This window comes from Onychomys torridus, unplaced genomic scaffold (assembly GCF_903995425.1).
Source record: "Onychomys torridus unplaced genomic scaffold, mOncTor1.1, whole genome shotgun sequence".
Taxonomy (NCBI): domain Eukaryota; kingdom Metazoa; phylum Chordata; class Mammalia; order Rodentia; family Cricetidae; genus Onychomys; species Onychomys torridus.
In genome coordinates this window covers 12264-40184 of record NW_023411231.1, presented here as the reverse complement: position 1 = coordinate 40184, position 27921 = coordinate 12264, and the positions used below count along the sequence as shown (strand labels likewise).

Here is a 27921-nt window from a genome sequence, read left to right as displayed (position 1 = left end):
AATTACAATTGCTTTCCTTTAGAAGAGTCACCTTGTTCATGGTGTCTCTTCACAACCATAGAACACTGATTAAGACAGAACCAAGGGCGTAGGTGGCTTAGCCAATTCAGCTTTGCTGCCTGCAACATACACTTCTCTCACACTGGTTACACTACCTGCATGCTCCTCTCCTCAATAGATGTCTCCTGGTTCTAACATCTACAACATCTTGGGGTCTCTACCACACCCCAGGCTTTAGATTCTTGGCTTTCACACATTGGCCCCCAGGGCATTCTAACCCCTTAGGGCCCTCTCCTCACAGTGACCTCAGCACTGCTACACATTTTACCTGGCTTCAGTTGTTCACAGTTGGAAGAAGAATCCACAACTCCCTCATTCTAGCATCTTACATGCCTCCAAAGGCAGTACCACAAAATGCCACTTTGGAGTTCTCTGCCAGTTTAGGATAGACACTGACGCCCCAAATCACATTTGCTTCAGCCTGTGTTCACAGCTGATTTGAAGAAGCAGCAAAGTCCTCTTAGACTCTGTTTCCACATGATGGAGGCTTATTTGGTTGGGGGTGGTAGGCTTTTGCCTTTGGAACAGCTTTCTTACTGTTCCAGTGCAGAGCAGGAGGTCACTCTGAAATGGCACCAATCTCATTAACAGTTCCAGCCTCTCCTCTTTCAGGACAAACTTTGGCTAAAATATTGTTTCCTAGTGTTCCTTGTCTCTGCCAAGTGTGCATCCAGTATTTATTTCTATGCCACTTGCTCTTTGTCAATGAAGAACTGCATAAGTGTGATGACTATCAATTGTGCCACAGATTAAATGCCTTGCTGTCTTGAAACTCCTTTGCCAGAGAAATTCGTTCATTACTTTCTAATTTAGTCTCAGATGAGTTCTTAGGAAAGTCCAGGATACAGCAACATTCTTATTCAAAACATCCCAGGAATGGCTTCTTACCATCTGCTCTTAAAGTCTTTGCTTCTCTCTGAAACTTCTTGGGTCAGGCCTTGATATTCTCCATTCTTCTCAGCGCCACACCTCCCAGGCTGCCAGCAAAACAGCCCGTTCTTTTCTGCTTGCAGCATTCAATCCCTTTCGTATCCAAAGTTCCAGTCTAATACATTTCTCCAAGAAACCACAAGATCATGGTCTTCATGGCAACAGTCCACTCTCTGATACCAACTTCTACCTTAATTACTTTCCTATTACTCTGATCTAATGCATCTTAAGGAAGAAAGGGTTTGTTTTGGTTTGCAACATAGTGGGGTGGGGAAGCATGGCAGCTCATGGCAGGCATGGAAACAAGAAGAGATAGTTAAGATTTCACATCTTCCTCACAAACCATGAAGCAGAAAGCACGCTGGAAGTGGAACAAGTCCATAAACTCTCAAAGGTGCTCCTAGAGACATACATCCTCCAGGAGGGCTGCACCCTTCCACAGCATCTCAAAACAATTTCATCATCTATAGAGCAAGTGTTCAAATACCTGAGCCTAGTACAGAAATTCTCTTCCAGTCCACCTCAGAATGGTTGGAAGAGGGCTAGAGAGATGGCACAGTGATGAGGAGTACTTTGTGATCTCCCAGAGGACGCAAGTTCAGTTCCTAGCACCCATGTCAGGTTGCTTACTACCTCCTGTGACTCCAGCTCTGGGGCGTCTGACTACTCCCTCCTGTAAGGGTTCTGTCCTTAATTACATCATCATCCAGGGAGAGTGGCCCAGCCTAAAAGGAGGGCAGGACCTCTGTGTCCCTCCTTTTCTCTTTCTGCTCTCTCCCTCTGTGCGGTCTGTCTCTGTCTCTGTCTATGTCTCTCCCTTTCTCTCCCAATAATCTCTAAAAGGTAACTATGTTGCACTGACTCTTCTGTCCAGCACTCTCAGCCAACAGCCAGCCACCAGTGCCACCGCCTTAACCAACATATGGCTCGTGACTCCAGCACACTCTGTTGTGGGCTGCCACCAGCCACAAGCAGTCCTGATCTAACCAATACCTCCTGTCTTCTGTAGATACCTTCATGTACAAGTAATTGATAAAATATCCAAAATTCAACGACCACATAATCAAACAATGGATCATATTCTATAATGGAAATGAATATTGCACAAGTGGCAGAGAGTTCGTCTTTTCCAAAACATGACTAGGTCCTCACTAAATCTTCAAGTACTATAGTCAACAGACATGGAGAGAGTGAAAACCTTTCCTTATTCCTGATTTTAGTAGAATTGCTTTGTGTTTCTCTTCCTTAAATTTGGAGCTGTCTTTTGCCTTCTATATATTACCTATGATTTGTTCAGTTATGGCACTTGTATCCCTAATATCTCCAGTAATTAACCTGAAATGGTGTCGACTTTTGTCAAAGGATTTTCCAGAATTTCATAAGATGATCATGTGGCCTTCTTCTTTCAGTTTATTTATATATTGGATTACATTCACAGTTTTCTGGTTGTTGAACCATGCCTGCAACGCTCTGATGAAGCCTACTTAATTATGGTTGATGCTTTGTTTGATAGAGTATTGGATTTTGTTTGTATTTTAATGAGTACTTTTACTTCTTTGGTGTAAGGTACATTGGTCTGTAATTTTCTTTTTCTTGATTCTTATGCAGTTTAGGTATATGGGTGACAGTAGTCTCTTAAATAGAGTTGTGCAATGTTCTGTCTTTTTCTACTTACTGTAATATTTTGAGGAGTAGTGGCATTAACTCTTTTTGAAAGTCTGCTATAAGTCTGTTCTAAAACTGTCTTGGCCCGTGTTGTGGAAAATTACTTAAAGACGTGCTACACTTGTTCATGCTCTGGAACATTTGTTTAATGATGTATAGATATGTTACACTCTTTTAGGTTGTATTTGTTTAACTCGTGAAGCTGTGTTACTGTGCATGTCTAAAGCACCTGACAGGTCTACTGTAGAGCTGAAGGGCCAATAGCTAGGCAGGAGAGATAATAGGCTGGACTGCCAGGCAGAGAGAATAAATACAAGAGAGCAGAATGAGGGTAGCCAGGGGAGAGGAAAGGAGAAGGAAATGAGGAAACCAGGGGCCAGGCACCCAGCCACACAGCCAGACACAGAATAAGAAAGAAACAATAGACACAGAAATAGAGAAGGGTAAAATCCCAGAGGAAAAAGGGAGATGGGGTAATTTCAGTTTAACAAGGCTGGCTAGAATAAGCCGAGCTAAGGCAGGGCATTTATAGGCAATAATAAGTCTCTGTGAGATTATTTGGGAGGCAGGTGGAGACACCCCAAACAGTAAATAGTAAAATAACCTACGACAGACCTCAGCCTTTTAGTTGGCAGACTTTTAGTGACTCCTTCTATTTCTCTAGTGATTATAGGTCTATTAGAATTATTTATATGATTTTGATTTAACTTCACTATAGAAAATTCAGGACAAATGAGAGCTTCCTGTGCTCTACACCAGTTTGAGGATACCATTTGGAGACCCAACATGGCAGAGAAAACAGCCACAGAGATAACAGTGTGTTATTTTGAAGGACATTGGCCCCGATGGACACGTGATTTTGAATATTTGGTCTCCAGTTGGTGCCACTGTTTAGGAAGGATTTAGAGATTTGGACATTTGTGGTGAAGTGTGTCACTGAGCATGGGTCTTGAGGTTTTAAAAGACTTGTGCCAATCCCAAGTTCTCTTTCTACCTTCTGTTTGTAGGTCAAGATGTGAATTTCTCTCAGTTGTATCTATGCCATGGCTCTACTCAGACATCTTGGGCTGTAACCCTCTGGATGTGGAAATTCAATTAAACACTCTTTCTTATAACTTGCTTTGTCTGTAGTGTTTTATCATGGGAGTATAAGAGGAACTAAGACACCTGGGTCCTTCTGCCAGAGAAATGGTGCTGGCCACATATGGGCCACTAGTCCACTAATAATCTCTAGGTTTAGGCAACACCACCTTGGTCAGGAACACCCTGACCAGGGCAAGAAACTGCTAGATGCAAGAGACCAGCCTCCCTACCTTGACTTAAGTGAGATTAGAAAGGCCAAGCCTCACGGAACTAGTGGGCCAGTTTCACATACTGCTAATGCATCATCGAAATCAGGGTTATTTTTAAAGCACTGTTGGTGATCCTTGAGTTCTTATGTAAAAACTCTTGCTAGTAATGTTTTTTCTGATGAGCAATGATGATGAAGCATGTAGTCACTTAATTGGCAGCTGCGGACTCCTCTTTCTGCCCTGGCTACCTTGGGCAAGAGGACTGTAAGTCCAACAGCCAGGTAGACATCTCGAGTCTTCAGAAGATGCCTCCAAGCCTCCAAAGATAGCCTGAGAAAACTGTCCTAAGACCACAAATGATTTGTGCTAGTCCTAGGATGTGGCACTAGCCTGTCTGTTGGGAAACTGTTTTCACTAGATTTTAGTGTTATCACATGCCTCAGGGAAACTTAGAAGGGCATGGAATAATTTCTAATAAGCCTGAGGGGGTACCTTTTTGTGATGGCCTAGAAGAGGTACTGTAGTGTCTGGCGCTAAGACACAAGGTTGTGATTAGTTTAAAAGCAAAGCCTCAGTGATTGTGAAGGCAAAATACCTAGGTCAACTCACAAACCTGAGTGAAGTAATTGATGCTAACAGGCAAGGCTGTGATTGTTTCTACCAGAAGGTTGTAATTGGTCCCAGTTACAATCAGGATGCTGAGCCTTAACTGGAAGATGCTCTTCCGTGATGTGTGACCTGGTGTTGTAGCATTAGACACAAGAACAGGCTTCTCTTGCTTTGCCCTCCCTTACCTATGTTCAGTACCATAGCTGATGGGATGGAGTCAGCACCAGCAGAACCAAGTGTAGTGGGTCACACTTGCAAACACAGCTATCAGCAAGGGCAGTAGCAGGGTCATGTTTCAATGATCACCTGGGCTATGAAGACCCTGTCTCAGAGAAGGAGCATGAGACAGAGGTGAGGGGGAGGGACAGAGAGACAGGGACAGGGAGACATAGAGGACAGGGGAATGACATTGACAGTGGGGATGTAAGGCCAAGTAGGAAAAGAGACAAGGCAACCAGGTGACTGACAGCTGAAGAACCTCAAGGGGCCGGGAAAGAAAGAAGGGCAGGGGAAGTAGAAAGAGGTCCAGGGAGCTGGGAGGGTTGACACTGAAGAAGGACAAGGGCTGTGAGGTGACAGGAAAGAGAAATGTAAGTCCTGGCTGTGCAGGCTTCCAGAAGCCTTTCTACATTTCAGCTTGTTTTAAGGGTTAAGGAGCACTGAGTCCTGCACCTACAGCAGAGCTCTGTCAGTGGCTACTCTTCAGGATTGAGTAGAAATGTCCTTAGACTGCCCTGAAGCTGAGGTGCAAGTTACAGCAAGGAGCTGAGCAATCTGCACCCTGAGGGGCCACAAGTTCTGTAATATTGGCAGGGCTGAGGGTCCTGTTCTATACCAGCCTGCATACTGTCGTGACTGGAAGTTGTCAGGTAGAGTGGGAAAGCAATTCTGACAAATCCAGCACTTGAAGATTTCCCATGTATGCCCATTGACTTCTATGTGGGTGAATCAAACCACATCCAGCAAGCCTATTGGTAGCTCTGCCACTGTTTGAAAACACCTCCATAGATGAGGAAAATCAACCATGGGAAAATCAGTGTGCCAACTCTGAACAAAACACAGCAGAGGATTTCCTTACAAGTGACATAAGCTTAAGTACTGAAAGGTTTACAAATGTGTTCTTTAGAGTGTATGGTGCCCTGGTGATAGAGTGCTAAGGTGTGTCCTTTTGTGGAAATATAAACAGAGAACTAAGCACACCCCATGTTCCTAAAGAGACTTAAGAACTAAGAAGAGATTTTGAACCCATCACTGATGGCACACTAACTGACTAGACTTCCCTAAGTTATCCAGGTCAGACCACTATGGGTTTTTTTTTTTTTAAATAATCAAATATGCATTGAGGAGGAAAACCCTAAAGAAACAAGTAGTCCATCTTTTCCTTATTATGCATTTTAAGACATATTGAAGATTGTTGTTAATTATGTTGTATGAGTTTAATGCCAGCACTTGTGAGGCACAGGTGGGCATCTCTGTGAGTTCAAGCCTTGCATGGACTACAGAGTAATTTCCAGGATATCCAAGGATATTCCTCAGAAAATCACTGTCTATAGAAACAAAAACAATTATTAATAAGACATATTTGTAGCTGGTTCCTGTTCTACCTAGGGATGGCCTCGGGCAGGCTTAAGACCTGAGGTGCATGAATGCCTTGCTCTCCTCTGTCCCTCTGGGCTTGGATGTTGTACACTGACTTAGGTAGCAGGGACAGTGTGGATAAGACATCAGCCTTCCCAGACTCTGAGATGAATTTGCCTTATTCGGTTTAGTGAGTTATTTCTCCAATTTATATCCTAATAAATTTCCAATATTCCTTAAGCAGATGCCCTTGGATTTCTGGCTCTAGCTGCTGTCCCCAATGTGTAGGTGGGCCATCATTACACCCCCAGTGGCTCTTTTAAAAGCTCAGCTGTCCATGTGGGGTTGGGAGCACAGTGATGGGCTTAAAGACACAGGCACAGGGTGACAGGGACCACAGTGTACCTCTGGGGCAACAGGAAGTTTTGGCCTCTTCAGGTGGCATCTGAGCTTCAATTAGGAGGCCAGGGATATTACACCTTGGGTGCCAATTGTAGCCACAAGTTTTCTATATCCCACCCAGTCCTATAGCCTCTCAGTCCCAAGTAAACACACAGAGGCTTATATTCATTACAAACTGTATGGCATATGGCTCAGGCTTCTTGCCAGCTAGCTCTTACAACTTAACTCAACCCATTCCTATTAATCTATGTTTGTCCACTTGGCTTCATGGCATCATCTGTTCTCTCACATCCTGCTTCTCCTGGAGGCAGGTCCCAGCATTTGCTGCAACTCTACCCTTCTTCATCTCCAGGTTCGGTCTGAATGTCCTGCCTAACCTTATTCTGCCTCACCATTGGCCAAACAGTTTATTTATCAAGCAATGAGACCAACGTGTATGCACAGCATATAGAATGACATCCCACAGCACATATTGATTCCAGAAACAACAGCAAGTCCTTTGGGGTTCTTGGGCTTATTAATAACCTAACAAAAAAAACTCAATGGAAAGTTGATGACAATAAGATGTTATGAGTTATTTATAACTTTTATGTGTATGGGAATTTTCTGCATGCTTACATGTACAGATCTTGTATTGCCGTGCTGAAAGAGTTCAGTAGAAGAGGTCAGATTCACATGAACTGAAGATACAGATGGTTATGACATTCCATATGAGTTCTCAAAACTGACCAAGGGACTTCAAAAAGAACAGGGGGCTCTTACCTTTGGAGTCATCTCTCTAGCTTCTGAAGGACCAACGACATTAGAGTTTAAAAGAGAAACCTACAGTCTTTACAGCACTTGTTCCTGAAAAAGACCCCAGGTTTGGTTCCCAGCATCCAACAGAAGGCTCACAAACATGCATAACTGCAATTCCAGGGGATCTTATGCCATTCTGACCTCTTTGCATTACCAGGTACAAAAGTGGTACACAACATACTTTGCAGGCAAAACTTCACACACTAGAATAAAATAAATAAACCTAAGGAGAAAAACAGAGAAAGAAAAAAACTGAAAAGTTCCAGGTCAGGTAATTGCAAATCTCCTTAGCTGCCTGAGGAAAGAGAGAGAGTAGAAAAGAAGCAAAGCTGTCCCATCTGAATTATGTCTGCATGGATGACACACAGGGTCCATAAGCAGCCACGTGGTAGGGTGGGAACTTTAGAGAGGGGTCACAGTGTCAGAGAAGAAAAGAGAGTCAGTGAAAGCACACCTAGAAAATAGAGAAAAATAAGCAGACCCTAGAGGCTACAAGATTGCAGTTATGTTGAGCTTGCTTGAAGAGTGGGCTTTTTTGTGGCATTATCCGTATTTATTTACTTTTATTTTTTCTCTTCTTTTTAAAAATTTATTATGTTTGTGTTTCAATTCTACATATCAGCCATGGGTTCCCCTGTCCTCCCCCTCCCATCCCTGCCCTCACCTTCCCCCCATCCCATCTCCTCCAGGGCCAAGACTCCCCTGGGGATTCATTTCAACCTGGTGGATTCAGTACAGGCAGGTCCAGTCCCCTCCTTCCAGGCTGAGCAAAGTGTCGCTGTGTAAGCCCAAGGTTCCAAACCTCTCATGCCCTAAGGGCAGGTCCGGGTCCCACTGCCTGGGTGCCTCCCAAACAGTTCAAGCTATTCAATTGCCTCATTTATCCAGAGGGCCTGCTCCAGCTTGGGGCTCCACAGCCTTTGGTTCATAATTCATGTGCTTCCATTCGTTTGGCTATTTGTCCCTGTGCTTTTTGCAATGTTGCTCTCAAACAATTCACACTCTTCCAGTCCCTCCTCTTTTCTCAACAATTGGACTCCTGGAGCTCTACCTGGGGCCTGGCCTAGGATCTCTGTATCCACTTCCATCAGTTAGTGGATGAGAGTTCCAGCACAACCATTAGGGTGTTTGGCCATCTGATCACCAGACTAGGTCAGATCAGGCTTTCTCTACACCATTGCCAGCAGTCTACAGAGGATGTATCATTGTGGATTTCTGGGGACCTCTGGAGCACTCTGCCTATTCCTGTTCTCAAGTGGTCTTCATTTATCATGGTCTGTTATTCCTTGTTCTCCCTTTCTGTTCTTGAAACAGGTGGGATCTCCTGCTTCCCTAAGCTTTCCTTCCCTCGAACTTTGCCCTTCATTACTCCCACTCTTGTCCAGGTTGTTCATGTAGATCTCATCCATTTTTCGGTCATTGGGTGATCCCTGTGTCTTTCCTAGGGTCCCGTTTTCTAGGTAGCTTCCCTGGTATTCATTAAGGTGTTGACTGAGAGGTCAAGAGGTTAAAACCACATCTTCATGAGTTTCATCTCTCACCACACACTGGATGCTGAAAGCTACTAAAAGATGCTCTTTCGGTGTGATTCCTGTGATGACAGCCCATTCACATGTCTCTGAGACATTTCTCTCATTTCTTCCAATACACTGTCAATGACCTCTAAATGCTGAGAAGGAAACGCGGACAAACTGCAATAAGCATCAAATAAAGTTTCCATCCCAGAGTAATCAATGCTTTCAACCAAAGGGATCCTTCATAAGTATCATTGACATTTTGTTCCTAGTTCATCACAGAGAATTTAATAATTACTTCACAGAAAATACAAGAATTAGGAATTGCATTTTAAAAATAGTGCCAGGTGCAGTGGAATCAAAAAGTGCATACATTTTGTGAACAATCTGGGCACATAGATCTATAGTGCCTATGGACTGAAACATCTCTACACGTAATGCTGAATTGGAGACCACCTACAAAAAAGGGCATATTATATTCATGGGTCAGACAATGCATTATCAGTAAGATGTCTATTGACTCAAAGATGTCTACAGATTCAATACAATAACAATAAAATTACACTAAGTGTTTGAAAACGTGGATAACTAATTCTAATCTTTATAGATAAATATATAGTTTGTGGAAAAGTCTTAGACACAGGACAAAGTTAGAGAACAGCATTGCCTGATAGGATATCTACTTCCATATGAACCTAGGGCAATTGGGCCAGCTTGTTATTGGAATCCATGTTGACATGTAAAAGAGCATAATCTTCACTCCGTGCTTACACCCACACAATTACAGATCATTGCGGACTGTGTGCCAACGTTTTCCTATGTATTCCATGCTGACATCAGGTGTATGTGGAGTCTGGGCCGAGGAGAGGAGACAGTACTCCTGCTGCGGCCCCTCAGGCACTGGCAATATTGTCATATGCACCATGCCTAGATTGCTGGAGAACTGATGTTGGACAAATATGCTAAGGCAATTTGGGTGCAGAAAGATGGTCTTTCAGCAAACAATGCACAGGCAAGTGTATATCCATATCCAAAAATATAACTATAAATCAAATCCTGTGCAAAGACCATTCAAACTAGATTAGAGAAATAAACATATAAAAATAAGGCTATAAATGTCCAACAGAACACACAGAAGAAAATCCTTGTCCTGGGACTAAGTGAAGATTTCACAGACAGGACACCAAATGAAAACCATAACTGAAGAACTGGTGAAGGTGGGATCCTGACAATTTAAAATCTCCTGCTCTTCCAAAGGCATGGATGAGAATTGAGAAGATAATGCTATGGCTAGAAAAAAAGTTAGAAAAACATATATTCACTAAAGTATTTCTATGAAACATACAGACAAGCTCACAAAAGTCAGGCAGAAAATGAAATTGATATATGGGAAAGGTTTCAGGTGTTCAAGAGGATATTGATAGAACTGTCCTTTTTATAAGCGATTCATTAGAGATATTAATGGCATATGCAGAGAGCAGTGTGGCAGGGATTCTGAGGAGACATAAGGGCCACCTAGAGGGTGGGTATCTCCAAAATGGAAATTAAAATCCCAAACTGGTGCCAAGCACACAGTGTCCCACACAAGGCAGCTGAGGCAGGAGAATGACTGAGAGTTCTCAGCCAGGGTAGGACACAGTGAATTGCTGTCTCAAAAGCAAATACAACCTCAAATGACTGAAAACGAAAAAGAAAATCCTCTAACCAGCTGCATATTGAAATAATCATCTGAGACATGTAGGGTAATCATTGACTTCTCTTTAGGCTTTACCACTTAATGTGCCACCGATCCTGAGTGAGCAATGTCATCCCCTTTTCACAGAGCAGGAAACTGGGATCAGAGGGTGTTCTCACTGTCATATGTCCCTCCAGATTCCTCCCCAGAACACCTAGCCTGGACAATGGCTCCAGCACACCCCTGCACAGAACAGAACACTGAAGAGGCACAATAGTCTCAAGTCTCTCTCCTTCTGGAGACACACTGGCTACAAATCCCGATGTGGGGGTAAACCTACTTGGGACGGGGACCCCAGCATCTTCCTCTCCACCCTAAGGAAGATTCCAGGGCTCACCTCCCGGAATCCATAAGCTCAGCTCAGGCCAAACACCAGAAATGCTCATTTTACGGGACATCACCAGGGCTGCCATTGAAAACAGTCTTCATAATGAACTGTTTCTATGACAACAGCATTGCTTCCCCCATTCTGTAACTAGGATTGGTTCTGCCCAGCCCTCCCTTTCTTTCTCTCAAAGCAGGAACTCTTCACCCTGGTTATCACCTGAGTAAGCATGCCCATTAGAGAAACTGCCACCAGCAGGAAAGCAGAGCTTTACCTTTTTTGTTCTGTGAACCAAACACACCCCCGGAGGCATGACCATATTCTACACACCAGAACGTGGTGGTCTCCATGGAAATGTTGTCACATTGTTTTGGTGAGAGAGGAGCAATTTCATCCAATAAATAGCTATGCATATATAAACTCATAGCGGAAGATAAAGTCTGGGACACCTTGTCTAGAGACATGCTGCAAAAGTAAACCTCAAACCTGTATCCTCACACATACAAAGCATGCTCTCTACTCCTGAACTACATCCCCGTGTTCTAAACTTCATTCATGAAAGCACATATGAATGAGAGAAAATGATCACCATTCATATTGACTGCAAGGTACTGCGTCAGGTCCTTTGAGTGTATTTTATGGCTTCCAGTTTAGGGTTTGATGAGATTTTTATAAACCATAAAGAATGATAAAACAATTTATTCTCAATGACAATAATAACAATAACAGTACCCATTAGTGAAGCTGCCACCAGCAAGAAAGCTGAGTTTGATATTTTTTATCTGAACAAAACATATCCCTACAGGCACAGCCATGTTCTACTCACCAGACCACCATGTGGTCTCCATGGAAAAGAAGTCACAATCATAGATGAACATTGATATCATGGTGACAGATGAACGAATTCATCCAATAATTAGCTATCCATACATGATGATCTAACAAAATTTAAAGTCTGGGACACTTTGTACAAAAACATCCTGAAAAGCAAAATAGGAAAGTTAAAAGTAGCAGGAGATGCCGAGAATCGAACCCGGGACCTCATATACTCTAAATATGTGCTCTACCACTGAGCTACATCTCCGTGTTCTATGCCTTCTTGATCAAAGCCCATATAAATGCACAAAGATGGATCCAGCTTGCATTTTGACTGCAAGGTTCTGTGTCAGGAAATTTGAGTATATTTTATGGCTTCCAGTTTAAGGTTTTGATAAGATTTTTAGGACAGAATCAGAAAACAATCTATTTTCAATAAAAAAAATAATAAAATAATAGCACCCATTAGTACCCATTAGAGACACTGCTACCAGCAACAAAGCTAAATTTGTTTTGTTCTTGTGAACAAAACATATACTAGGAATCATGACCTCATTCTACTCACCAGTCTATGGCTGTCTCCATGGAAACGTAGTCACAGACATAGATGAACATTGTTGTCATGGTGATAGATTTCATCTAATAATTTCATCCAATAATTAGCTATGCACATATAATCTCCTAACAAAAAGTTAAAGTCTAGGACACCTTGCACAGAAACATCCAGGAAAGGAAAATTCAAAAGTTAAAAAATAAATAAATAAAAAGGCTTGGAGATGCCGGGAATCGAACCCGGGACCTCATAAATGCGAAATATGCGCTCTACCGCTGAGCTACATCCCCATGCTCCCAATATAGTAGATAAAAGTCTATATGAATGCAAAAGGCCTGATCTACCATTCATAGAGGTTGTAAGGGTCTACTTTATGTACTTGGAGTATATGTTACGGCTTCTGCTTTAGAGTTTTGATACGATTTTCAAGACATTAGATGAGAAAATAATCCATTTTCAATCAAAGGAAAAAGAATAACAAACCACCTTATGTTATTTGAAACTAGGTAAGCTAACAATAAATAATACTTTGAATTTTTCAGGATCCATCAATTTTAATTCAACTTTATGTTGTAATATTAGTTCAACTTGACACTGTCATGAGGAATTATTATGTCTTGTTGACTAGCAATATACTAATATGTCTGAGAGCATGGGGAGTTTCCTGAAACCTTCCTTATCATACCTCTATTTTCTTTTAAAACATGCCTTAGCTTTCAAGAATTAAAAAGAATTTTTTTTTCTAATTTTGGACACGCTGGTCATCTTGTTCCTTAACATTCCCACGCACTATTTATCACTTCATTTATTCCAACAACTAAATTTGAGTGAACTGTTTCTTCATAAAACCCTAATGTGCTTCCTTTCTGTACGTTTATACATCTCTCTCCATGCGCTGTAAGCTTCTGAAATGAGAGGTTTGTTACATTGTATCCCCCTTGTTCTCACCTCATCTGGTAATTGGCTCAACACACAAAATCATTAAATAAGAATTGTGTGTGTGTGTGTGTGTGTGTGTGTGTGTGTGTGTGTACGCTCACATGTGAGTGAAAAGTAATAAATACAACCAGAGAAGATGCCAGATTATAGACGCCTGAGTCTGAAATTAAGGACATTGCTCAACCTCAACAACTATTGGAACACTACAAAGAATGTGATCAAAATAAGACTTTACTATAAAACTCCCAGATAAAGACAAGGAGTAATAGCAGACAATCAAAGGTAGCATAGGAGAATGAGAACAACCTAAATAAAATAAAGACAAAAGCAAAAAGAGAGGGAAGGAGGGAAGGAAGGAAAAGTCAGATGAGGGAAGCAGAGAAGCAATAACTTTTCACTGCTGACCGTGGTCTAGCTTTGGGGTATTGGTGGATAAGTACTGATACTCAAAGGACCTAGTAGTAAGAAAATCAGAGTCAGTATATCTCTGTGAACCATGATTCCTTGGTGTTATACTTAGGTCTGGGAATCTGCCTTCTGTGTTTTCTATTCCCAGTAGGTTTCTCCACAATATATCCTGATTAGAGTTCCCCTCCCCTCCACTCCTCCCTGTTCCACTTCAATTACCCTCCCATCCGGATCCACTGTGGATCTGCACTCATTACAAAATAACAGGCTGCTAGGGGATGACAGCAAAACACAACTAAATAAAGTAGAATGAGACAAAACACAATTATCAAATATAATTTGGAGCAGTCAAATCAAGAGGAGGAACAGATCAAACAAGAAGACACAAGAATCAGAGACCCACTGGTTAATTCACTCAGGAGCCCCATAAAAATATGAATACAAGTCCCCTAAAATATGGAAATGTAGAATATATACATAAAGGACTATGTGGTGAAGACCCGTGGACACAAAGTGCTTGCTACTTACTCTCTGTGAGTTTCTGAGTTGGTTTAGAAGGACTTGTACTCCAGATGGGAAACAATCTACCTCAAATTCCAGATATACCACTCTTGAGGATATACCACAAGCAAGCTACATTCTTTCTGAAAAATACTTGCTTGGAGTACAAAGTAATTAGTCTTGATGACACAAACCCAGAGTCAGATATCAGGGTGAAAGCTGAGAGATCAGAGAAGCAATGGAGCAGCCACACTCACCTCTTACCTCTCTGACTGCTCAGCCAATCTCCTGTCTCCTACCTGCCTCATCACTTCCTCTTTCTGCCCAGCCACATCATATCCTGTCTCCTCTCTGAACCGACCTCCAGACCTCTATGGTTAACTAGTGGCTAGTTCCACCCTCTGATCTTCAGGCAAGCTTTATTTGTCAGAACACAAACAAAATATCAATACACTTGCTCGACCATGTTCATTGCTGCTCTCTTCATAAAAGCCAAAAATAGGAGACTACGTAGATATCCTTCAACAGAAAAATGGATAAAGAAAGCCTGGTACATTGATACAATAGAACATAACACGGCTATTAAAAAAATGACATCAAGAAATTTGCAGGAGAGTGGATGGAGCTGGAAAATGTATCCTGAGTGAAGTAACCCAGACTCAGAAAGGTAAATATGGCAGACCTTCGCTTAAATGAGGATATTATAGGTTGAACAAATGATAACAAGCTACAATCCACAGTCCCGGAGAGATCAGGTATAGAGGACGGGACTGGGAGGACACAAGGATCTCCCTGGAAGGGGGCTAGAACAGATTTTATGGGTGGACTGAAGGGTCTAGAGTAGCAGGATCAGCTTGGGGGACGGGGGAAATGGGGTTGAGTGAGAGAATTCAGAGAGACACCTGTAGAATTGAGGGTCGTCTGAGGGCTGGAACAGACACCTACTGCAGTGGAGACTTTCTAAAGTATCTGAGCACAAGCCTAATGGAGTCTCCTATAATGAGGGAGACAGAGTCCCGACTGGCCATCTCTTGTCACCAAACAACACTTCCATTACCAGGACTGGGTTGCACACAATGGAGATGATGGAAAAAGGGGTCCCATGGAAATCCCCAAACAACCCAGGCTGTTGTCAAGACAATAGGTTGCTCTCCACAAACTGAGAGCAAAGCCCCATTGCTGAAGGATACTCACACACAACTCATTGAACATGGAGAGATCAAGCTGGTGCCTACATAGAAACTTTATTCCCACATTCCAGGGTCTTTAGTATCAGAAGGTACTCTTCAGGCTACCAAAAGAAAAAGTGAACAATCCAGCCAAAAGTCCTCTCATCTACTCTGCTCTCTTGCTTGCAAAATATGCTAGGGCAATGTTGGCACAAAGCTTGTATCTGATTTGAGTGAAGGTCCAGCTGGAACCCATACCTGATACTGTTTTGGTGACTAAAAACCAGAGAGGAGATAGCTCTGAGACCTAATCTTAAAGCAGATGCTTCTGGTTTTATTTCTTAGGTTTTTTGTTTTGGTTTGGTTTCTTTGTGGGGGAGGTGGTGAAATAAATGAGTCCTAATGATGGTAAGCTATACTCATATATCACAGCCTTGATCTGATCTCAACAGATAGGCTTCCTCCCGCAGCGGACAGAAACAACTACAGAGATCCACAGGCAGATGCGTGTGTGTGTGTGTGTGTGTGTGTGTGTGTGTGTGTGTGTGTGTGTGTGAGAGAGAGAGAGAGAGAGAGAGAGAGAGAGAGAGAGAGAGAGGCAGAGGGGCAGAGAGGGGCAGAGAGGGAGGGCAGAGTGGTAGGGCAGAGAGGGGCAGAGGGGCAGAGAGGGAGGGCAGAGAGGGAGGGCAGAGAGAGGGAGCACAGCGAGATGGCACAGTGAGGGGGCACAGAGAGAGGGCACAGAGAGATTGAGGGGGCAGGGAGAGATTGAGGGGGCAGAGAGAGACAGGATGCAGATATAGAGAAGGGGCAGATAGAGAGAGAGGGGGCAGAGAGGGAGAGAGGGGACAGAAGAGAGGGGGCAGAGAGAGAGTGGGGGCAGAGAGAGAGAGGAGGCAGAGGGGGCAGAGAGAGAGTCAGGGGAGCAGAGAAGAGAAGGGGGCAGAGAGAGGGGGCAGCGAGAGAGAGAGGGGGCAGAGAGAGAGAGACAGAGGGGGCAGAGAGAGTGGGGGGCAGAGAGAGAGGGGGCAGAGAGAGAGGGGGAGAAGGGGCAGAGAAAGAGGGGGCAGAGAGAGAGGCGGCAGAGAGAGAGACAGGGGAGCAGAGAGAGATGGGGGCAGAGAGAGGGGGCAGAGAGAGATACAGAGGGGGCAGAGAGAGGGGGTAGAGAGAGAGGGGGCAGAGAGAGAGGGGTAGGGCAGAGGGGGTGAGAGAGAGGGAGAAGGGGCAGAGAGAGAGGGGGAGGGAGAGAGATGGGGGCAGAGAGAGAGGGGTCAGAGAGAGAGGGGGGGAGAGAGGTGGGGGAGAGAGAGAGCGGGAGAAGGGGCAGAGAGAGAGAGGGGGGAGAGAGAGAGGGGGCAGAGATAGAGAGGGGGAGAAGGGGCAGAGAAAGAGATAGGTGAGGCAGAGAGAGGGGGCAGAGAGAGAGTGGGGGCAGAGAGAGAAAGAGTGGGCAGAGAGAGAGAGATGGGGCAGATAGGAGGGGGCAGAGAGAGACAGGGGAGCAGAGAGAGAGATGGGGGAGCAGAGAGAGAGGGGGCAGAGAGAGAGACAGGGGAGCAGAGAGAGAGATGGGGGCACAGAGAGGGGGCAGAGAGAGATACAGAGGGGGCAGAGAGAGGGGATAGAGAGAGAGGGGGCAGAGAGAGAGTGGGGGCACAGAGAGAGAGGGGGGCAGAGAGAGACAGGGGAGCAGAGAGAGAGATGGGGGAGCAGAGAGAGAGGGGGCAGAGAGAGAGACAGGGGAGCAGAGAGAGAGATGGGGGCAGAGAGAGGGGGCAGAGAGAGATACAGAGGGGGCAGAGAGAGGGGATAGAGAGAGAGGGGGCAGAGAGAGAGGGGAAGGGCAGAGGGGGTGAGAGAGAGGAAGAAGGGGCAGAGAGAGAGGGGGAGGGAGAGAGATGGGGGGCAGAGAGAGAGGGGGCAGAGAGAGAGGGGGGAGAGAGGGGGGGAAAGAGAGAGAGAGGGGGAGAAGGGGCAGAGAAAGAGATAGGTGAGGCAGAGAGAGGGGGCAGAGAGAGAGAGTGGGGGCAGAGAGAGAGTGGGCAGAGAGAGAGATGGGGCAGAGGGGGGGGCAGAGAGAGAGACAGGGGAGCAGAGAGAGAGATGGGTGGGCAGAGAGAGAGAGGGGGCAGGGAGAGAGAGGGGGCACAGAGAGAGAGGTGGGAGAGAGAGAGATGGGGGGCAGAGAGGGGGAAGAGAGAGCGAGAGGGGGGAGAGAGAGAGGGGGGCAGAGAGAGAGGGGGGCACAGAGAGAGAGAGAGGGGGCAGAGAGAGACAGGGGAGCAGAGAGAGAGATGGGGGAGCAGAGAGGGGGGGCAGAGAGAGAGGGGGCAGGGAGAGAAGTGGCAGAGAGAGAAGGGGCAGAGAGAGGGGGCAGGGAGAGGGGGGGCAGGGAGAGAAGTGGCAGAGAGAGAAGGGGCAGAGAGAGGGTGACGATAGAGGGGGAAGAGAGAGAGAGGGGGGCAGAGAGAGGGGGAGGGCAGAGAGAGAGGGGAGCAGAGAGTGAGAGAGGGCAGAGAGAGGGGGGCAGAGAGAGAGACAGTGGGAGCAGAGAGAGGGGGCAGAGAGAGAGTGGGAACAGAGAGAGGGGGCAGAGAGAGACAGGGGAGCAGAGAGAGAGGGGGCAGCAGAGAGAGAGTGAGAGAGGGGGCAGAGAGAGGGGGCAGTGAGAGAGAGAGGGAGAGGGAGAGGGGGCAGAGAGAGGGGGGGCAGAGAGTGAAAGAGGGCAGAGAGAGAGAGTGGGGGGCAGAGAGAGAGGGGGCAGAGAGGGAGAGAGAGGGGGGCAGAGAGCAAGAGGGGCCAGAGAGAGAGGGGGGAGCAGTTGGGGCAGAGAGGGTGGGGCAGAGAGAGAGGGGGCAGAGAGAGAGGGGGAGGGCAGAGAGAGAGGGGGCAGAGTGTGAGAGAGGGCAGAAAGAGAGGGGGGGCAGAGAGAGGGGGGGCAGAGAGAGGGGGCAGTGAGAGAGAGGGGGCAGAGAGAGGAGGGGCAGAGAGAGGAGGCAGAGAGAGGGGGCAGAGAGAGGGGGGCAGAGAGAGAGGGTGGCAGAGAGAGAGAGGGGGCAGAGAGAGAGGGGGCAGAGAGAGATGGGAAGAGAGGGGGGACAGAGAGGAGGCAGAGAGGATGGGGCAAAGAAGGGGGCAGACAAAGGGGGGAAGAGAGAGATTTGCAGAGATAGATGGGCAGAGGGAGAGACAGAGAGAGACAGAGACACAGAGAGACAGAGAGATACACAGAGACAGAGACACAGAGAGAGACAGAGACAGAATGGATTTCAGACAGAAGTCTAAATATTACCTCTCCATCAATTCCCTCCACTCAGACCTCAAGGAACCTGAGGAAGTGGATGCAGGAAGAGTGTAAGGGCTAGAGATGATGGAGGACACCAGGAGACCAAGGCCCTCTAAATCAAATGAGTAGGCAGGCTCCCACACAGTCACAGAGACTGAAGCTGCATGCACAGTGTCTGCATGGCTCTGCACCAGGGCCCCCACGTCCACATTACAGCTTTCACCTCATATTTTTATGCGACTCCCGATTGTGTGAAAGAGTGGGTCTGATTCTTTTGCTTTCTCTTGGGGTCTTGTTTCCTTCTGTTGGTTTGCCTTGTCTAACTTCTATGTGATAGTTATTATTTATCTTAGTCTAATTAGTTTTGTTATGTTTTGTTGTATCTCTTAGAAGCCTGTTCTTCTCTAACAAGAGTCAGAAAGGGGGTGGATCTGGGTGGCATGGGAGGTAGGGAGAAACTGGAGGGATTAAAGGGAGAGGAAAGAAAGAGTTTTCAATATAACAGGAAAATAGGAAGTGTTGTCCGGGTAGCTATTATGATGCCATGTATCTGTCAACTGTGTTGTCCACCTGATCCTGTGCACGGGAAAAGCCTATGGAGATGTAGATTTCCCTTCTCACCTTACTTTTCACTCAAAGCAAAAAAAAAAAAAAATGACTTCCTTGGAAGGCCACCAATTGAAAAACATATCTATGAGGATCTAGGTGGAGACACAGACAATGAACAGAACTCAGATTTTGGAAATAAAGTATCTGCTGTCAGGAATGTAGGGTAGTGAGCTTATGGAAATACTGCCAATGTATAGCAAGGGATATATGGTAAAACTATGGGACACAGATATTCCTCTCAAGAGGAATGCACAATCCATCTGGGGCAGAAAACTGCAAGATTTTCCTCAAACATAGTCACTTAATAGCTTAGGAACACGAAAATACCAAAGAGCAACAAAACCAAAAAAAAAAAAAATCCAAAAAAAACCAAAAAAGTACTTTTAGCCCAGATTGGTGACACATGCCTACAATCGCTGTATTTCCCAATGGAGAAAGGAAGACCAGGAGTCCAAGACCCTCCACCTTACAATGTAAGTTTGAGGCCAGTGCAAGCTAAAAGAGACCCCAAAAAGTCACCTAAGGAATCTCAAAAATCATCAAAGAAGCAGAATTGGCATATTATACTTATCTTAGTAAAGAAAAACTTAACTACTTCGTTGAACCACACTGAATGATCTTGGAAACTCCTTCATTCCATTTTCTCCCCTGGGTCATCCAAGACTCTCTACAATAAACATTAACCTCATCAGTGAGTTTAGAAGGAAAACAGGGGTACAATGTCCAGTCATTTTCCTTTAAAACTCATGGGTGATATCTTGTCTTAGCCATCAAATGTGCTGCTGTGCCCTTGATGGGAGATTTGAAGAAGAGCCCACAGATTTTTTTCTCAGCCTGTCTCCTTGGATCCCCAGTTTCACTATTGTCATTTTCCAGAAATGTTTGAGTATGTCAGGGGTCCTCCTAATACTTCGCTCTTCAAGTCCCAGAACTCAACTAACTTAAAATCATGACAAAATAATAAGAAGACATGTGATTGCATTCTTTATATATGGTAATAGAAATACAAACATATGAGAATATTCCTTTTTTTTTAAAAAAAAAGGTTTATTTATTATGTACACAGTGTTCTTTCTGCAAGAGTGCCTGTAAACTTGAAGTGGGTAATAGACATGGTTAAGGAAGATTGTGAGCCACCATGTGTTGCTGGGAATTGAACTCAGGGCCTCTGGAAGAACAGCCAGTCCTCTTAACCCCTGAGCCATCTCACCAGCACATGCGAATATTCTTAACCTAAATATAATAGTTCACACATGTATCAACACTCTTTAACATGGAAAATCATAATATAAGATTACATATGGAAGGTGATTATGAGTAATTTCTCAGTTCTGAGAGACAGTTGCAAGGGAAACACAACAAAACATCCTCGTGGAAATCCCTTTAAGTTGTATTAGTTACTTTTTGTTGTTACTGTGATAAGAGATCATGACACAAAGCAACTTGTAGAAGGAAGAGTTTGTCTGGTGAATGGACCCTGAAGGATAAGAGTAAACCATGGCTTGGAGATGAGGAGATCATGGCAATAGGAGCAGGGAGCTGAGAGATCACATCTGCACGCACAAACATATAGCAGAGAGCAAACTGGAAAGGGAGAAAGGCTATAAACTCTCTAAGCTTCCTCCCACTGATGTACATCCTGCCGGGGAGATGAGCTATCCTTCTGTACAGGAATATCTAAGATGCACAACCCATCTGCAAGGTAGCACCTCCATGGAACTTCTCAAAGAGTACCACCTGCTGGAGACCAAGTATTAAAATGCCAGAGCCCATGGGGCACATTCTCATTCAAACTTTCACATTCTAACTCATGGCCATATCATGAAGCAAAATGCATTGAGTGCAACTTTGAGATTCCTCATCATCATTCACACTCTCAATACTATTTAAAATGCCAATCTCTTTTGAGAGGTAAGGCAATCCCTTAACTATCAAACCCTGTAAAACAAAAACACAAAAAGGAAATTACATACTTCCAACATATCATAGCATACCGTACACATTCCCATTCCCAAGAAGAGGAATGATGGCAGAGTGAGGGAATAGTTCACAAAAGTGGAACCTAGCAAGGCAAAGGCCAAATCCAGTAGTTTTATGACGTCCATCGCCTAAGACTTTAGTTCCTGTGGTCATTAGAATAAGAATGGCCGCCAAGGCACAGCCATGTCAGTACTAGGTCAAATGGGACTGGAACTACTTGAGAAGGGTTAGGAGGTGTGGCCCTGTTGAAGTAGGTGTGCCTTGTTGGAGGATTTACGTCACTGGAGGTGGGCTTTGGGGCTTCAAAGGTTTCAAAAACTCAAGCCACTCCCAGTTCTCTCTCTCTCTCTCTCTCTCTCTCTCTCTTTCTCTCTCTCTCTCTCTCTCTGTCTCTCTCTGCTGTCCAGAGATCTGGATATAGAATTCTTAGCTTCTTCTCCAGCACCAGGTGCATGCCATCATGCTTTCCTCCATAATGACAATGAATTAAATCTCTGAATTGTAAGCAAGTCCCAATTACAATTGCTTTCCTTTAGAAGAGTCACCTTGTTCATGGTGTCTCTTCACAACCATAGAACACTGATTAAGACAGAACCAAGGGCGTAGGTGGCTTAGCCAATTCAGCTTTGCTGCCTGCAACATACACTTCTCTCACACTGGTTACACTACCTGCATGCTCCTCTCCTCAATAGATGTCTCCTGGTTCTAACATCTACAACATCTTGGGGTCTCTACCACACCCCAGGCTTTAGATTCTTGGCTTTCACACATTGGCCCCCAGGGCATTCTAACCCCTTAGGGCCCTCTCCTCACAGTGACCTCAGCACTGCTACACATTTTACCTGGCTTCAGTTGTTCACAGTTGGAAGAAGAATCCACAACTCCCTCATTCTAGCATCTTACATGCCTCCAAAGGCAGTACCACAAAATGCCACTTTGGAGTTCTCTGCCAGTTTAGGATAGACACTGACGCCCCCAAATCACATTTGCTTCAGCCTGTGTTCACAGCTGATTTGAAGAAGCAGCAAAGTCCTCTTAGACTCTGTTTCCACATGATGGAGGCTTATTTGGTTGGGGGTGGTAGGCTTTTGCCTTTGGAACAGCTTTCTTACTGTTCCAGTGCAGAGCAGGAGGTCACTCTGAAATGGCACCAATCTCATTAACAGTTCCAGCCTCTCCTCTTTCAGGACAAACTTTGGCTAAAATATTGTTTCCTAGTGTTCCTTGTCTCTGCCAAGTGTGCATCCAGTATTTATTTCTATGCCACTTGCTCTTTGTCAATGAAGAACTGCATAAGTGTGATGACTATCAATTGTGCCACAGATTAAATGCCTTGCTGTCTTGAAACTCCTTTGCCAGAGAAATTCGTTCATTACTTTCTAATTTAGTCTCAGATGAGTTCTTAGGAAAGTCCAGGATACAGCAACATTCTTATTCAAAACATCCCAGGAATGGCTTCTTACCATCTGCTCTTAAAGTCTTTGCTTCTCTCTGAAACTTCTTGGGTCAGGCCTTGATATTCTCCATTCTTCTCAGCGCCACACCTCCCAGGCTGCCAGCAAAACAGCCCGTTCTTTTCTGCTTGCAGCATTCAATCCCTTTCGTATCCAAAGTTCCAGTCTAATACATTTCTCCAAGAAACCACAAGATCATGGTCTTCATGGCAACAGTCCACTCTCTGATACCAACTTCTACCTTAATTACTTTCCTATTACTCTGATCTAATGCATCTTAAGGAAGAAAGGGTTTGTTTTGGTTTGCAACATAGTGGGGTGGGGAAGCATGGCAGCTCATGGCAGGCATGGAAACAAGAAGAGATAGTTAAGATTTCACATCTTCCTCACAAACCATGAAGCAGAAAGCACGCTGGAAGTGGAACAAGTCCATAAACTCTCAAAGGTGCTCCTAGAGACATACATCCTCCAGGAGGGCTGCACCCTTCCACAGCATCTCAAAACAATTTCATCATCTATAGAGCAAGTGTTCAAATACCTGAGCCTAGTACAGAAATTCTCTTCCAGTCCACCTCAGAATGGTTGGAAGAGGGCTAGAGAGATGGCACAGTGATGAGGAGTACTTTGTGATCTCCCAGAGGACGCAAGTTCAGTTCCTAGCACCCATGTCAGGTTGCTTACTACCTCCTGTGACTCCAGCTCTGGGGCGTCTGACTACTCCCTCCTGTAAGGGTTCTGTCCTTAATTACATCATCATCCAGGGAGAGTGGCCCAGCCTAAAAGGAGGGCAGGACCTCTGTGTCCCTCCTTTTCTCTTTCTGCTCTCTCCCTCTGTGCGGTCTGTCTCTGTCTCTGTCTATGTCTCTCCCTTTCTCTCCCAATAATCTCTAAAAGGTAACTATGTTGCACTGACTCTTCTGTCCAGCACTCTCAGCCAACAGCCAGCCACCAGTGCCACCGCCTTAACCAACATATGGCTCGTGACTCCAGCACACTCTGTTGTGGGCTGCCACCAGCCACAAGCAGTCCTGATCTAACCAATACCTCCTGTCTTCTGTAGATACCTTCATGTACAAGTAATTGATAAAATATCCAAAATTCAACGACCACATAATCAAACAATGGATCATATTCTATAATGGAAATGAATATTGCACAAGTGGCAGAGAGTTCGTCTTTTCCAAAACATGACTAGGTCCTCACTAAATCTTCAAGTACTATAGTCAACAGACATGGAGAGAGTGAAAACCTTTCCTTATTCCTGATTTTAGTAGAATTGCTTTGTGTTTCTCTTCCTTAAATTTGGAGCTGTCTTTTGCCTTCTATATATTACCTATGATTTGTTCAGTTATGGCACTTGTATCCCTAATATCTCCAGTAATTAACCTGAAATGGTGTCGACTTTTGTCAAAGGATTTTCCAGAATTTCATAAGATGATCATGTGGCCTTCTTCTTTCAGTTTATTTATATATTGGATTACATTCACAGTTTTCTGGTTGTTGAACCATGCCTGCAACGCTCTGATGAAGCCTACTTAATTATGGTTGATGCTTTGTTTGATAGAGTATTGGATTTTGTTTGTATTTTAATGAGTACTTTTACTTCTTTGGTGTAAGGTACATTGGTCTGTAATTTTCTTTTTCTTGATTCTTATGCAGTTTAGGTATATGGGTGACAGTAGTCTCTTAAATAGAGTTGTGCAATGTTCTGTCTTTTTCTACTTACTGTAATATTTTGAGGAGTAGTGGCATTAACTCTTTTTGAAAGTCTGCTATAAGTCTGTTCTAAAACTGTCTTGGCCCGTGTTGTGGAAAATTACTTAAAGACGTGCTACACTTGTTCATGCTCTGGAACATTTGTTTAATGATGTATAGATATGTTACACTCTTTTAGGTTGTATTTGTTTAACTCGTGAAGCTGTGTTACTGTGCATGTCTAAAGCACCTGACAGGTCTACTGTAGAGCTGAAGGGCCAATAGCTAGGCAGGAGAGATAATAGGCTGGACTGCCAGGCAGAGAGAATAAATACAAGAGAGCAGAATGAGGGTAGCCAGGGGAGAGGAAAGGAGAAGGAAATGAGGAAACCAGGGGCCAGGCACCCAGCCACACAGCCAGACACAGAATAAGAAAGAAACAATAGACACAGAAATAGAGAAGGGTAAAATCCCAGAGGAAAAAGGGAGATGGGGTAATTTCAGTTTAACAAGGCTGGCTAGAATAAGCCGAGCTAAGGCAGGGCATTTATAGGCAATAATAAGTCTCTGTGAGATTATTTGGGAGGCAGGTGGAGACACCCCAAACAGTAAATAGTAAAATAACCTACGACAGACCTCAGCCTTTTAGTTGGCAGACTTTTAGTGACTCCTTCTATTTCTCTAGTGATTATAGGTCTATTAGAATTATTTATATGATTTTGATTTAACTTCACTATAGAAAATTCAGGACAAATGAGAGCTTCCTGTGCTCTACACCAGTTTGAGGATACCATTTGGAGACCCAACATGGCAGAGAAAACAGCCACAGAGATAACAGTGTGTTATTTTGAAGGACATTGGCCCCGATGGACACGTGATTTTGAATATTTGGTCTCCAGTTGGTGCCACTGTTTAGGAAGGATTTAGAGATTTGGACATTTGTGGTGAAGTGTGTCACTGAGCATGGGTCTTGAGGTTTTAAAAGACTTGTGCCAATCCCAAGTTCTCTTTCTACCTTCTGTTTGTAGGTCAAGATGTGAATTTCTCTCAGTTGTATCTATGCCATGGCTCTACTCAGACATCTTGGGCTGTAACCCTCTGGATGTGGAAATTCAATTAAACACTCTTTCTTATAACTTGCTTTGTCTGTAGTGTTTTATCATGGGAGTATAAGAGGAACTAAGACACCTGGGTCCTTCTGCCAGAGAAATGGTGCTGGCCACATATGGGCCACTAGTCCACTAATAATCTCTAGGTTTAGGCAACACCACCTTGGTCAGGAACACCCTGACCAGGGCAAGAAACTGCTAGATGCAAGAGACCAGCCTCCCTACCTTGACTTAAGTGAGATTAGAAAGGCCAAGCCTCACGGAACTAGTGGGCCAGTTTCACATACTGCTAATGCATCATCGAAATCAGGGTTATTTTTAAAGCACTGTTGGTGATCCTTGAGTTCTTATGTAAAAACTCTTGCTAGTAATGTTTTTTCTGATGAGCAATGATGATGAAGCATGTAGTCACTTAATTGGCAGCTGCGGACTCCTCTTTCTGCCCTGGCTACCTTGGGCAAGAGGACTGTAAGTCCAACAGCCAGGTAGACATCTCGAGTCTTCAGAAGATGCCTCCAAGCCTCCAAAGATAGCCTGAGAAAACTGTCCTAAGACCACAAATGATTTGTGCTAGTCCTAGGATGTGGCACTAGCCTGTCTGTTGGGAAACTGTTTTCACTAGATTTTAGTGTTATCACATGCCTCAGGGAAACTTAGAAGGGCATGGAATAATTTCTAATAAGCCTGAGGGGGTACCTTTTTGTGATGGCCTAGAAGAGGTACTGTAGTGTCTGGCGCTAAGACACAAGGTTGTGATTAGTTTAAAAGCAAAGCCTCAGTGATTGTGAAGGCAAAATACCTAGGTCAACTCACAAACCTGAGTGAAGTAATTGATGCTAACAGGCAAGGCTGTGATTGTTTCTACCAGAAGGTTGTAATTGGTCCCAGTTACAATCAGGATGCTGAGCCTTAACTGGAAGATGCTCTTCCGTGATGTGTGACCTGGTGTTGTAGCATTAGACACAAGAACAGGCTTCTCTTGCTTTGCCCTCCCTTACCTATGTTCAGTACCATAGCTGATGGGATGGAGTCAGCACCAGCAGAACCAAGTGTAGTGGGTCACACTTGCAAACACAGCTATCAGCAAGGGCAGTAGCAGGGTCATGTTTCAATGATCACCTGGGCTATGAAGACCCTGTCTCAGAGAAGGAGCATGAGACAGAGGTGAGGGGGAGGGACAGAGAGACAGGGACAGGGAGACATAGAGGACAGGGGAATGACATTGACAGTGGGGATGTAAGGCCAAGTAGGAAAAGAGACAAGGCAACCAGGTGACTGACAGCTGAAGAACCTCAAGGGGCCGGGAAAGAAAGAAGGGCAGGGGAAGTAGAAAGAGGTCCAGGGAGCTGGGAGGGTTGACACTGAAGAAGGACAAGGGCTGTGAGGTGACAGGAAAGAGAAATGTAAGTCCTGGCTGTGCAGGCTTCCAGAAGCCTTTCTACATTTCAGCTTGTTTTAAGGGTTAAGGAGCACTGAGTCCTGCACCTACAGCAGAGCTCTGTCAGTGGCTACTCTTCAGGATTGAGTAGAAATGTCCTTAGACTGCCCTGAAGCTGAGGTGCAAGTTACAGCAAGGAGCTGAGCAATCTGCACCCTGAGGGGCCACAAGTTCTGTAATATTGGCAGGGCTGAGGGTCCTGTTCTATACCAGCCTGCATACTGTCGTGACTGGAAGTTGTCAGGTAGAGTGGGAAAGCAATTCTGACAAATCCAGCACTTGAAGATTTCCCATGTATGCCCATTGACTTCTATGTGGGTGAATCAAACCACATCCAGCAAGCCTATTGGTAGCTCTGCCACTGTTTTGAAAACACCTCCATAGATGAGGAAAATCAACCATGGCAAAATCAGCGTGCCAACTCTGAACAAAACACAGCAGAGGATTTCCATACATGTGACATAAGCTTAAGTACTGAAAGGTTTACAACTGTGTTCTTTAGAGTGTATGGTGCCCTGGTGATAGAGTGCTAAGGTGTGTCCTTTTGTGGAAATATAAACAGAGAACTAAGCATGCCCCATGTTCTTAAAGAGACTTAAGAACTAAGAAGAGATTTTGAACCCATCACTGATGGCACACTAACTGACTAGACTTCCCTAACTTTTCCAGGTCATACCATTATGCATTTTTTAAATAATAAAATGTTGTTATACTATGGGAGGTAAACCCTAAAGAAGCCAAGAGTCCATCTCACCTTATTATATATTTTAAGACATATTGAAGATTGTTGTTAATTATGTTGTATGAGTTTAATGCCAGCACTTGTGAGGCACAGGTGGGCATCTCTGTGAGTTCAAGCCTTGCATGGACTACAGAGTAATTTCCAGGATATCCAAGGATATTCCTCAGAAAATCACTGTCTATAGAAACAAAAACAATTATTAATAAGACATATTTGTAGCTAGCTTGTCACCTATGACCTTGAAGTAATAGCCACTAGAGCATGGCCTCGGGCAGGCTTAAGACCTGAGGTGCATGAATGCCTTGCTCTCC

At 44.5% G+C, this 27921-nt stretch overlaps 1 long non-coding RNA gene and 2 other non-coding genes across 3 annotated transcripts; all 3 read right to left on the bottom strand.

Annotated features, from left to right (window-relative positions):
• Positions 1-8856: 8856 nt before the first annotated feature.
• LOC118575037 lies at positions 8857-27808 on the bottom strand. The gene is made up of 3 exons (XR_004943843.1): positions 27623-27808; positions 11735-11888; positions 8857-9003 (listed from the first exon to the last, which is right to left on the bottom strand). It is a non-coding gene; the product is annotated as an uncharacterized LOC118575037 (long non-coding RNA).
• Trnas-aga lies at positions 11921-11992 on the bottom strand. The gene has a single exon. It is a non-coding gene; the product is annotated as a tRNA-Ser (tRNA).
• On the bottom strand, positions 12496-12567 carry Trnaa-cgc. The gene has a single exon. It is a non-coding gene; the product is annotated as a tRNA-Ala (tRNA).
• Positions 27809-27921: the final 113 nt, after the last annotated feature.